Genomic DNA, 12173 nt, shown 5'->3' on the forward strand with positions numbered 1-12173 from the left:
TTCATGCTATGATGAATTAGCGAATATTGAATCCCAGTTGAACCTTAAGAATTCTTAGGATACAAATGACATGTCATTAGGGATTTCATGTTTTGGGTGCTAGTCTTGAATGTCCTATCGATGGTTAACGTACTGCATTTGTTGCGGGTTCTCTACAGCTCATGTGAGCAGCATTATGTAGCTTACATTCTGACTCACAGCTCATGTGAGCAGGCCCATTTCACAGCTTGTATGAGTATTAATGTAAAGGAAAGGTTACGATTATATGTAAAGGCACACTATGTGTGAGGTTTCCTGAGTATCTGATGTAATTTTAGATGGTTCAACGGGTAAGAAAAGGGAACATAATGGTAAGTATGTAAATGGATTGAATCATGACTTCATGAAATGATTTATGAACTAAATGATGATAGTACATATAGAAATTTACATATCTTATGGTTAATTTCATTTATATCATGGATAAGTATACTAACATATGAGTTGGTGATGTTTTTAGGCTTTTACTGAGCTTATGGCATTGGTGATGAATTATGTTTAATCGTTAAATTGTATAAATGGCATGGTAAGTTATGTTTTACTTTATACAAGCTTACTAAGCACTCATTTCTTACATAGTTTCTTTTCTTTATTTTATAGATTCTTACAACCAAGGCACATGGGCGTGTCTTGTAGCCGTGTGAGCAAGTCAGTGTATATGCCCTATTTTGACACGGTCTAGACACACGGGCGTGTTTGAAGCTGTGTGAGGCACACAACCTATTCACACGGGCATTTGGCCTGTATTACTTTGAGAAATGTTTAAGTTTTGGAAAAATTTTGTACGAGCTCGGTTTAGTTCCGACCCTTTTCTGATGTATGTTTAAGGTCTCGAGAACCTAAATAAGAGACATTAAGTTGATGTTTGATCTTTGATGCTATGATGTTTACGATATGAATGTTAAACGTTTCTATTTGTCTGGTAATGCCTTTAACCCTAGTCCGACGATGGATACGGGTTAGGGGTGTTACAAAACCGAACTGGACATGTGGGCCCACACAGGTAGTCCACATGGGCATGTGAAATTTAAGCTAGGCCGTGTGATCTACACGGGCGAAGGCCAATCTAGGTGTGTGGGCCCACACAGGCTTGTGGGCCTTTTTAGCTAAAATTTTTCCTCGGGTTTTGCTGGTTGGCCAAGACTACTGTGAACCTACTGTAGGGTCGGTAAGTACTACTTAGACCTTAAATCGTGTGATCTGAACATACAATGTATGTATTGAGCATGTTAAATTTATTGTGTTTGCTGATCTGTATGTATGACTAATAACTGAATATTAGCATGTAAGCATGTATTTAAATATATCTGTATTGAGCATGTTTAGATGCATCTGCATTGGGATGGGATGATTGATTATTAGAGGAAGTGTACTGAAAGGCTTTCATGCCTATTATCTGGCAACTCAGCTACAGTATTACTGATATGTGCCTCATTCGGTACGACTTGGTGTGTAAGGCTGGGTAGGTGTTTTAAACCCCACATGGTGTGTAGGAATGGTCAGAGATGGTGTGTAGAGGCTAGTGGGTAGGATACTGATTTCTATTGCTGTATGCATACTGTATCTGAGAGGGCTAAGACCCTAATTTATATCTGAAACTGTATCTGAATGGGCTAAGGCCTAAACTGTATCTGAATCTGAAATGGGCTTAGGCCTCAAACTGCATTTGGCTGCTAATTGTTATTTGACTATATACATGATTTCTGTAGGGATTATGCACTTAGTTTAAGTAAACTCACCCTTTTTTTTGTTTTATTTGTATAGGTAATCCCTAGACTTAGACAGATCTGCGCGGCGGAGGACGCAATGGTGATCACATGTCTATTGAGCTGCTTTAATTTTATTCATGGTTTCAATTCCCTATTTTGGATGTAATTTGGGACTTTTGGACTGTTTACCATTATTTTGGATTTAACTATTTTTATGGACTTTTAAACTGTAAAACTCAATGAAAACTCGGTTTAGTTAAAAACAACATTTTTTGTAAATACAAATGATTTTCTTTAATTATCATGATTTTAAAAGCTTTTGCTATATAATATTTTTTTTAAATCGAATCAAATTAAGGAGAAAATAATTTTGAAATAGACGAGAGATAAATAAAACCTAATAAATGAAAACAGTTTTAACTTGATAAATTCGATTTCAAATCCCATTTCATTTGACATCTCCAGATTCAGCCATAACGTCTAGGCCGATTAGGGGTGTTACATTTAGTGGTATCAGAGTCAAGTTGCCAAACTCGGCTGTGGATTTTGGGTTTTAAGACTTGGTTTTAAAGAACTGATTTTCAAATTATTTTTGAAATGATTTGACTGGGAATGTAGTACACCGAGTCTCTGGCACTAATCCTGTAAGTATTCTGATAAACTGCTATGATAATATAGAGTCTATTTTAAAACACTTAGTTAGTGTATACTGAAACTGATAGAGACTATACTTGCGTAAAACAAAATCTAAATTTATGATACTGCTTTGCATAAAACATCTATTAATAAATACTGAAACTGTAACTGATTCATAAAATTCATAATACAGACAAATCCGAATAGACATGAGAGCACGAGGTATCCATGGACGTGGTACTAGAGGCCGAGGTAGAGGCCGTAGGGGGGCTTGAGCTGAGTCTTCTTCTTTGGGAAGCATGCCGGACCTGGATACAAGTGAGACCCCGGTGTCACCTGCTATTGAGACTGGGTCTCAAGATCACATAGCTGGGGATGACGCATTGTCCCAGGCTATGTTGAGGATACTGGAGAGGGTCGCTAGGCCCAACACTGGATCTGGAGGCCGAGGGTCGGTTACGGAATGACTCAGGCCCAATAGAGTTGAACTTTTTAGAGGTGTCATTGGAGTCGCCCCTAATGTGGCTAAGTACTGGATAGAGGCTACTGAGAGGACAATGGACAATTTAGACTGTACCCCTGAGCAGAAATTGAAGGGTGTAGTCTCATTACTTCACGATGAGGCCTATTAGCAGTGGCTAATTGTTAAGGAAGGCACACAGTTCGATCGTCTGTCTTGGGAATTCTTTAAGTCTGCCTTTTAAGGGAAGTATGTGAGAGCAAGTTACATCGATGCTCGTAGGTGTGAGTTTCTGAACCTCACGCAGGGTGACCGATCAGTGGCCGAGTATGAGGCCTAATTCCTAAGACTGAGCCGCTATGCGTGAGGTATGGTGGCGTCTAAATATGAGAGATGTGCCTGTTCTGAGGACGGCCTTAGAGATAATCTGAGGGTACTGATATCTCTGTAGAGGGAGCAAGAGTTCTCCGTTCTGGTAGAGAAGGCGAAGATCGCCGAAGAGGTTAAGCGCGCTGAGCGCCAAAATAGAGACCATGAGAGGGGTAAGACCAAGAAGGATTCAGAGCCCTCTAGTTCGGTATGAAGGCCTAAGAAAAAGGCCAAGACTGATGGGCCGGCTAGAGCTGGGCCCTCTGTTACTCCTACTAGATTGCAGTCGTGTGGAGATTGTGGTAGACGCCATCAAGGTTAGTGTTGGAGGAGGACTGGGGTTGTTTGAGGTGTAGGTCTTTAGAGCACCGCATTCGGGAGTGTCCGCTAAGGGTCGATCAGGTGCAAGCTCCGGGTTCTGGTACTGCACAGCCACAGAGGGTAGTTCAGCAGGCACCGAGGGGTCGTGATCAGGCTAGGGGTACTAACGGTATGGGCCGTGGACAGAGGGCACCATGCAGAGATGCTGGACAGACTGAGGTGAGGCAGCCTACTCTGGTTTATGTACTCGTCATCGAGAGGATAGAGATGCTCCAGACGTCATTAGTGGTATGTTTTTAATTTATGATGTACCTTACTGTGCCTTGATAGACATAGGTTCTATACATTCCTATGTAACTAACATTGTGTCTAGAAAATTAGGGATTTTGGTTGAGAGTATTTCTAGTGAGGTGACTGTATTGAGTCCACTGGGGCAATCAGTTCGAGTTAGCAAACTGTATAGAGATGTTTTGCTAGAGGTTCAAGGGCTGGTATTTCTGGCTAATTGATGGAGCTTCCGTTTGGGGAGTTCGACTTGATTCTGGGGATGGACTGATTAGTCAAACACCGTGTCATTCTGGACTGTGCAACTAAGATGGTCATTTTGAGAACTAAGGGGAATAATAAGGTAGTTATAATTAAATAACGTCGGAAATATTTGGCTAATGTGATCTTTGCAATGGTGGCTGAGAAGCTAGTTTGTAAGGGACGTGAGGTGTTCTTGGCCTATATTAGCATTTCCATTTCTAGGGACTCTACTGTAAAGGACATCAAAACTGTAAGGGATTTTTCAAACAACTTTTCTGATGAGCTATCGGGTTTACCTCCAAATCAGGAAGTGGAATTTGGGATTGAGCTTCTTCCTAGTACAGCTTCGATGTCCATCGCCCTCTATCGTATGGCACCAAAGGAGCTTATAGAGCTTAAGGCTTAACTGTAGGAACTTTTGAACCGTGGTTTTATCCGTCCCAGTGTGTCTCAATGAGGAGCATTGATTCTTTTTGTTAAGAAGAATGATGGGACCATGAGGACGTGTATAAATTATCGACAGTTGAACAAGCTAACCATTAAGAACAAGTATCCACTTTTGAGGATTGATGACTTATTTGATCAGTTCCGAGAGGCTTCTATGTTTTCTAATATCTATATCCATTTAGGGTATCACCAGTTAAGGGTTAAAAAAGTGGATGTGCATAGGACTCGATATGGGCATTATGAGTTTCTAGTTATGCGTTTTGGGTTGACGAATACACCGGCCGCATTTATGGATCTGATGATTCGAGTGTTCCAACCCTATCTAGATCAGTTCATCGTAGTTTTCATTAACGACATCTTGGTATACTCTAAGACTAAAGATAAGCATGATGAGCTCGATGAACATATTAGAGTTGTGCTTCAGATTCTGCGTGAGAAGCAGCTCTATGCTAAATTCAGTAAGTGTGAATTCTGGCTTCGTGAAGTCACTTCGCTAGGGCACGTAGTTTCTACTGAGAGGATTTGAGTTAATCTTCAAAAGATCGAAGCTGTACTGGATTGGAAACAACCTAAGAATGTGTCAAAAATCCGCAGTTTTCTATGTTTGGTGGGTTATTATCGGTAGTTTGTGAAAGGTTTTTTACTGATTGCAACACCCTTAACTAAGTTGCTACGTAAGAGTGTTCTGTTTGTCTGGACTGATGTGCAGCAGGAGAGCTTCGAGAAGCTCAAGACTGTTCTAACTTAGGCTCATGTTCAGACATAGCCTGAACCTAGGAAGGAGTTTGTGGTTTACAATGACACGTCGTATGTGGGTTGGGTTGTGTTCTGATGCAGGATGGTAAGGTTGTGGCATATGTGTCTCATCATCTCAAGATGCATAAGGTAAACTATTCGACGTATGATTTGGAATTGGCCGCCGTAGTTTTTGTTTTGAAAATTTAGAGGCACTATCTGTACGGTGAGAAGTACACTATCTACACTTATCACAAAAAGCCTCAAGTACCTCCTGACTCAGAAGAAGTTGAATCTTAGGCAGCGTAGATGGATTGAGCTACTTAAGGACTATGACTATACTATTGAGTTCCATCCTGACAAGGCCAATGTGGTGGCCGATGCGTTGGGCTATAGGGCAATGACTGATTTGAGAGCAATGTTCGCTCGACTTTGTTTGTTCAATGATGGAAGTTTTTTGGCTGAGCTACAGGTTAAACCAACTTGGATAGAACAGATTCGGGATAGGTAGATAGAGGATAAATTGTTGGGTCTTTGGTTCTGTCGGGTTGAGAGTGGCAACACTATGGACTTTGGGCTAAATAGTGATAGGGTATTCTATTTCCGTGGTCGAATTTGTGTACTAAATGATACTGTTTTGAGGTAGTTTATTCTGAGAAAGGTGCATAGTAGCCCTTATGCTATGCATCCCAGTGGGAATAAGATGTACCAAGATCTTTGAGAATTGTACTGGTGGCCGGGGTTGAAACGAGAGGTTACTGAGTTTGTGGCACGATGTCTGATGTGCCAGCAGGTTAAGACTAAGCATTAGTTACCTTCGAGTTTGCTGCAGTCGGTTAAGATTCCGTTATAGAAGTGGGAGCGAGTAACGATGGACTTCGTTAGTGGGTTGCCGCTAACACCCATAAAGAAGGATTCTGTTTGGGCCATCGTGGATCGATTGACCAAGTCTGCGCATTTCATACCGGTTAGACCTGATTTTTTTCTTCAGAAGTTAGCGAAGCTCTACATTTCTGAGATAGTGAGACTGCATGGGGTACCAGTCTCAATCATTTCTGATAGAGATCCTTGCTTCACGTCTCAGTTCTAAAAAAAGTTACATAAGGCTCTGGGTTCGAGATTGGACTTCAGTACTGCATTTCATCCCCAGACCGATGGTCAATCTGAGAGGGTGATTCAGATACTGGAGGATATGTTGATGAGTTGTGTTATCGATTTTCGAGGCAGTTGGGAGGATTATCTGCCGTTAGCCGAGTTCGCCTACAATAACAGTTTCTAGTTGAGTATTCAAATGGCACCTTACGAGGCTCTATATAGTCTTAAGTGTCATACTCCTTTGTGTTGGACTGAGTTGAGCGAACGTCAAGTTTTGGGTCCTGAGTTGATTTCTGAGACTGAGGATAAGGTTCGACTGATTCGGGATCATTTGAAGGCTACTTCTGACAGACAGATATCTTATACTGATCTAAAGAGACGTGAGATTGAGTATTCTGTGGGGGACTTCGTGTTTCTTAAGGTCTTACCATGGAAGAAGATTCTGAGATTCGGTCGCAAGGGCCAGTTGAGCCCCAGGTTTATTGGCCCTTACCAAATTCTGAAGAGAGTGAGACTGGTCGCTGATTAGTTGGAGTTACCTCCAGAGCTAGACTGTATTTATGACGTATTCCACGTCTCAATGTTAAGGTATTACCGTTCTAACGCATCTCATATTGTCCCTGATAAGGAGATTGAGGTTAGGCCAAATTTGACATTCGAGGAGTAACCGGTTCATATTCTAGATCGCAAAGTAAAGGTTCTTCGGAAGAAGTCTATCCCATTAGTGAAGGTGTTATGGCGGAATCATAGCACTGAGGAGGCCAAGTGGGAGCGTGAGGATGCAATGCGTCAGTAGTATCCTCATCTATTCTGATCAGGTAAATCTCAAAACTAAAATTTTCTTTTAGGGGGTAGAGTTGTAACGCCCCAAAATTTTTATTTTTATTTTTGTTAAAATGTGACACAATTGTGTATCTGCTTCAGTGGTTAAGTGTTCTGGGTATGTGTGAGAGGTCCCAAGTTCAAGCCCTATCTTTGGCAAATTTTGGTATTTTTCTGACTTAAGCCTTATACTTGCTCAGTGGGTTTATATTAAATTATTTGCAAAACCATACCAGAATGGGCCTGCTGGTTTGGTGGTTATGTTGAGTGTTGGTTTGCTGAAGGTCTTATGTTCGTGTAACACCCTAGACTCGAGTCCTACACCGGGACGGGATACGAGGCTTTACCTCACTTATATACATGCATTCCAACATTTTCGAATCATTAAGACTTGATCAAACTTAAAATTTTAAAAACTTTGTTTAAATTCCTTAACATGGGCCTACAAGGTCTCAAACGTCCATTCGAAACCATTCGGGACCAGTTCGGGTCCTTAACCAACTTTAGAAAATTAACCCTTGAAAACAGGGCACAAGCTCATGTGGAAGGGTAACACCTGTGTGGTATTTATGACATGGACGTGCGGATGGCTCGTGTGACACATATGACCTAAGTATCTAGGGACACGCCCGTGTCCCATACCCGTGTGAATTTAATTCCAAATTCGAACCTACAGGGGTTTTCAAAAGATCTGACACACACCCGTGTCTATGGCCTGTGTCCCTCACATGGCCATGACACGCCCGTGTCGTAGCCTATGTCTAAAAACCTTGACATCCTGTTTCTAACGTCAGCATCCAATAAGGGGCATAAGGCCAAGGTAAACGCCCGTGGCCAGAGGCCGTATCCTCCACAGGGCTGAGACGCACGGCCGTGTCTCTTCCCTTGTGTTTACTACCATGTATATTGACTTGCAAATTTTACGTACAGAGGACACAAGGCTAAGCAACACGCCCTTGGGGTTGACTGCATCTCACACACGGCCTAGACACACACTCGTGTGTCTACCTGTGTGGACAATATAAGGCTATCTACCAAGCCTTTTGCCACCCTGAAACACCATCTAATGCCAACCAACATATCAAAGTCTAACTTAATATGATTTCTCAACCAAACAACCATAGCTAAGGCCTATATACATTTCTTATATTCAACCATGCCAACAATTTCACATTCATATATAAACTTTCAATATTAGCCGTTTTCCATGGCCTCATACAAAATGAATCAAATGTTAAAGTAAGCCAACACATTTGGCTATTCAACAATGACACAAAACTCAAAAGTTAAGGTCCTATACCTACTGTAATCAAAATAAGAGATCTAACTATACCAAGTGCTATGGATGATAGTGTGACTAGCTTCTCCGACGTAAGCAATGATCCTTGAGCTACTTTGGCGAAACTATATGAAAATAGAAAGGAAATGGGGCAAGCATAAAGCTTAGTAAGTTGCATAAAAATAAACATCAGCTAATTGCCATAGGATAATATGCTCATAAACTTTCATAGCTTGTTCATGAATACCATACGTAGAAATAGACACAACTTACTCATCACCATCCAATACAATTCATATGGCATATATTAAGCCCATATCTCATACATTTCAAATAGGTACCTGTACCACTCACAACATGGTTATACTTTTCTCATTTAACTTAAACTGTAACTCTCACCGTTGAACTATTTGGAATGCTACTGGATATTCACTAAGCCTCAAACATAGGGTATAATGCCGATGCCATGTCCTAGACATGGTCTTATACTGGCTCATCCATCAAGTTGATGCCATGTCCCAGACATGGTCTTACACTGACTATCAAAATTGAGGCCGATACCATGTCCCAGACATGGTCTTACACTAGCTCTCACATATCCGTGCTGATGCCATGTCCCAGACATGGTCTTCCACTGACACCTCTATACATGCAAAATGGTCCTTAGTTAGGGTTTTCATGGAAACTACTTCACAAAAGTTGTTTATTACACTACCATAAATCATTTTCTTCCATAAAATTTTAGAAAACAATATGAACACACTAATGGTAAAACCCTATGCTTTCAACCGTTTTGCAAAATAGTCCTCTCATTTGAAAGTTCATGTTACAAGGGTTCTAAAAATACAAAAATCATCAAGAAAAACCATCAAGATCACTTACTTATAGAGAGATTAAGTGATGAAATTTCAAGCTTCAATATCCTCCTATGGCTGATATTTTCGGTCAAGAAGAAGGTGGGAAAAGGGATGATATCATTCTATGTTTATTTTATTTTCTTTTTAGTCAAATAAGTCACCAACTTCACCTAACATTTGACCCTTGTCTCATGGCCATCCAAGCACTATTTTAGGGCCTAATTTCACTTTAAAGACCCCTAATTTATGGTACATGGCAATTTAACTCCCTTAGCTATCAAATTAAAACTTTTGAAGTTTATGCGATTTAGTCCTTTTTCGCGATTAATCTCACAGACGCTAAATTTAATTCACCAAAATCTTCATGCATCTTTATAAACATGCCCTCACACATAAAATAATATTAAAAATAATTTCTTTGACCTCGGGTTAGTGGTTCTGAAACCACTATTCTGGCTAAGCCCAAAATGGGGCTATTACAATTCGAATCCCTGCGCAAGCGTGAGAATTTATTTTTGTTCGTTTGACTGAGAAAGTCTTGGTCAAACAAAAATTCTGTAGAAGTTATCAAGAGTGGGGTAGTGGAGAGAATTAAGGGATTTTAAGATATCTTATTAGTTTTGTTTTCCTCTCCCTCCAGAAAAGAAATTAACGTCTTTGTTCCTATGTGCTTCTTTTCCCTTCTTTTCTTTTTTTCCCTTTCAACATTCAATCCTTTCTTTTTGCCATGGTAATTTCGTGGTGCCTCATTATGTGGTCATCGTGCATTTTGGTAAATGAGGTTTCAGTTTGATTGAGGTATATTTGAATGGTGGAATTTATTCTTAATGAGGTTTTGCGAGAGAATAGTAATTCAGTAAGATTGTTATGTGCAAGAATTAACAGGGAACCATCCATTAGAGTTCCAACAGTTTAGAATGTGTTAGCATTGGTAGTCGTTGGCAGTAATTGAATTTCGTATCGTTTCCCTTATATCGAATTCGTTAGGAAATCCGCTAAATCATTGATCGGTACTCTATTTTAGGCTTTTGGAAGGCTCGAGATTACTTTTACAGCGAATCAAAACCAAGTGTGTACCCGAATTTAGAAATTGAGCTTTAGGAAAAAGCCAAAAAAGGCCATTGTCAACACCACACGAGCATGTGGTCACCCGTGTGGTAGGCCGTATACAACAATACAGCTGTATGATCGATGAAGGCCAGACTGTGTGCAATACATGGTTGTGTGATGGCTGAGGTGTGGCCGTGTGGGCTACACGGGCTAAGCTGAACTGGGCATGTGGGCCCACATAGGTAGTCCACATGGGCATGTAAAATTTAGGCTAGGCCGTGTAATCTATACAGGCCAAGGCCAATCTGGATTTGTGGGCCACACGGGCGTGTGGGCTCACACGAGCAAACCACATGGGCATGTGGACCTCCTTAGGCTAAAATGTTTCCTGGGGTTGCACGGGTCGCCCAAGTCGACTGTGAACCTACTATAGGGTTGGTAAGTGCTACTTAGACCCTAAATCGGGTGATCTGAACATACAATGTATGTATTGAGCATGTTAAATTTATGCATGTTTACTGATCTGTATGTATGACTAATAACTGAATATTAACAAGTATGTATTTCTGTATATCTACATTGAGCATGTTTCGATCCATCTGCATTGGGGTGGGATAATTGATTATTGAGGAAGTCTACTGAAAGGCTTTCATTCCTACTATCTGGCAGCTCAACTGCAGTATTACTGATATGTGCCGCATTCAGTACGACTTGGTGTGTAGGGCTGAGTGGGTGTTTTAAACCGCACATGGTGTGTAGGGATGGTCAGAGATGGTGTATAGAGGCTGGTGGGTAGGATACTGACTTCTGTTACTGTATCCATATTGTATCTGAGATGGGCTAAGGCCTAAATTGTATCTGAATCTAGAATGGGCTTAGGCCCCAAATTGCATTTGACTGCTAATTGTTGTTTGACTGTATGCCTGATTTCTGTGGGGATTACACACTAAGTTTACTTAAACTCACCCCTTTCTGTTTTATCTGTACAGGTAATCCTCAGACTTAGACGGATTGGTGCGACGGAGGACTCAACGGTGATCACATGTCTATTGAACTGCTTTAATTTTATTCATGGTTTCAATTCCCTATTTTGGGATGTAATTTGGGACTTTTGGACTGTTTGCCATTATTTTGGATTTAACTGTTTTCATGGACTTTTAAACTGCAAAACTCAACGAAAACTCAGTTTAAATGAAAACGTTTTTCCTAAATGTGAACTGTTTTCTTTAATTATCACAGTTTAAAAAACTTCCGTTACAGAATATATATTTTTAAAACTAATCAAATTAACGAGAAAATAATTTTGAAATAGACGAGAGATAAATAGAAGCTAATAAAGGGAAACAGTTTTAACTTGATAACTTTGATTTCAAATCCCATTCCATGTGACATCGCCAGATTCGGCCATAATGTCTAGGCTAGGTTTGGGGTGTTAGAATGAAAGATTCTTGTGAGACTGAAATTAATAAACTATGGGAGAATAGCACTAGATTTTTACTTGACAGATTAAAGGTTGTCAATTCGAGTTTCAAGAACTGGGCGAAAAAGATGAAATCGAAAAAGGGTTAATTGACAAGGAAACTTAGTAAACGATTTGGGAAGCTTGATAACCAAGAGAGAAATGATAAAGTGTTGGCTAAATTGATTGATGTGAAGATGCACTTTAATTTAGAGGCGGAGAAAGAGGAATGATATTGGGAATAAAGAGCGATGGTAAACTAGTTGAAAATTGATTATCGAACCACATCCTATTTTAACAATTTTTCTTCATAGAGGGTCGAATAAATAAGATCAAGGGATTACGAAATGAAGAAGGTCGAATGGTA

This window comes from Gossypium hirsutum, chromosome A13, assembly GCF_007990345.1.
Source record: "Gossypium hirsutum isolate 1008001.06 chromosome A13, Gossypium_hirsutum_v2.1, whole genome shotgun sequence".
Taxonomy (NCBI): Eukaryota; Viridiplantae; Streptophyta; class Magnoliopsida; order Malvales; family Malvaceae; genus Gossypium; species Gossypium hirsutum.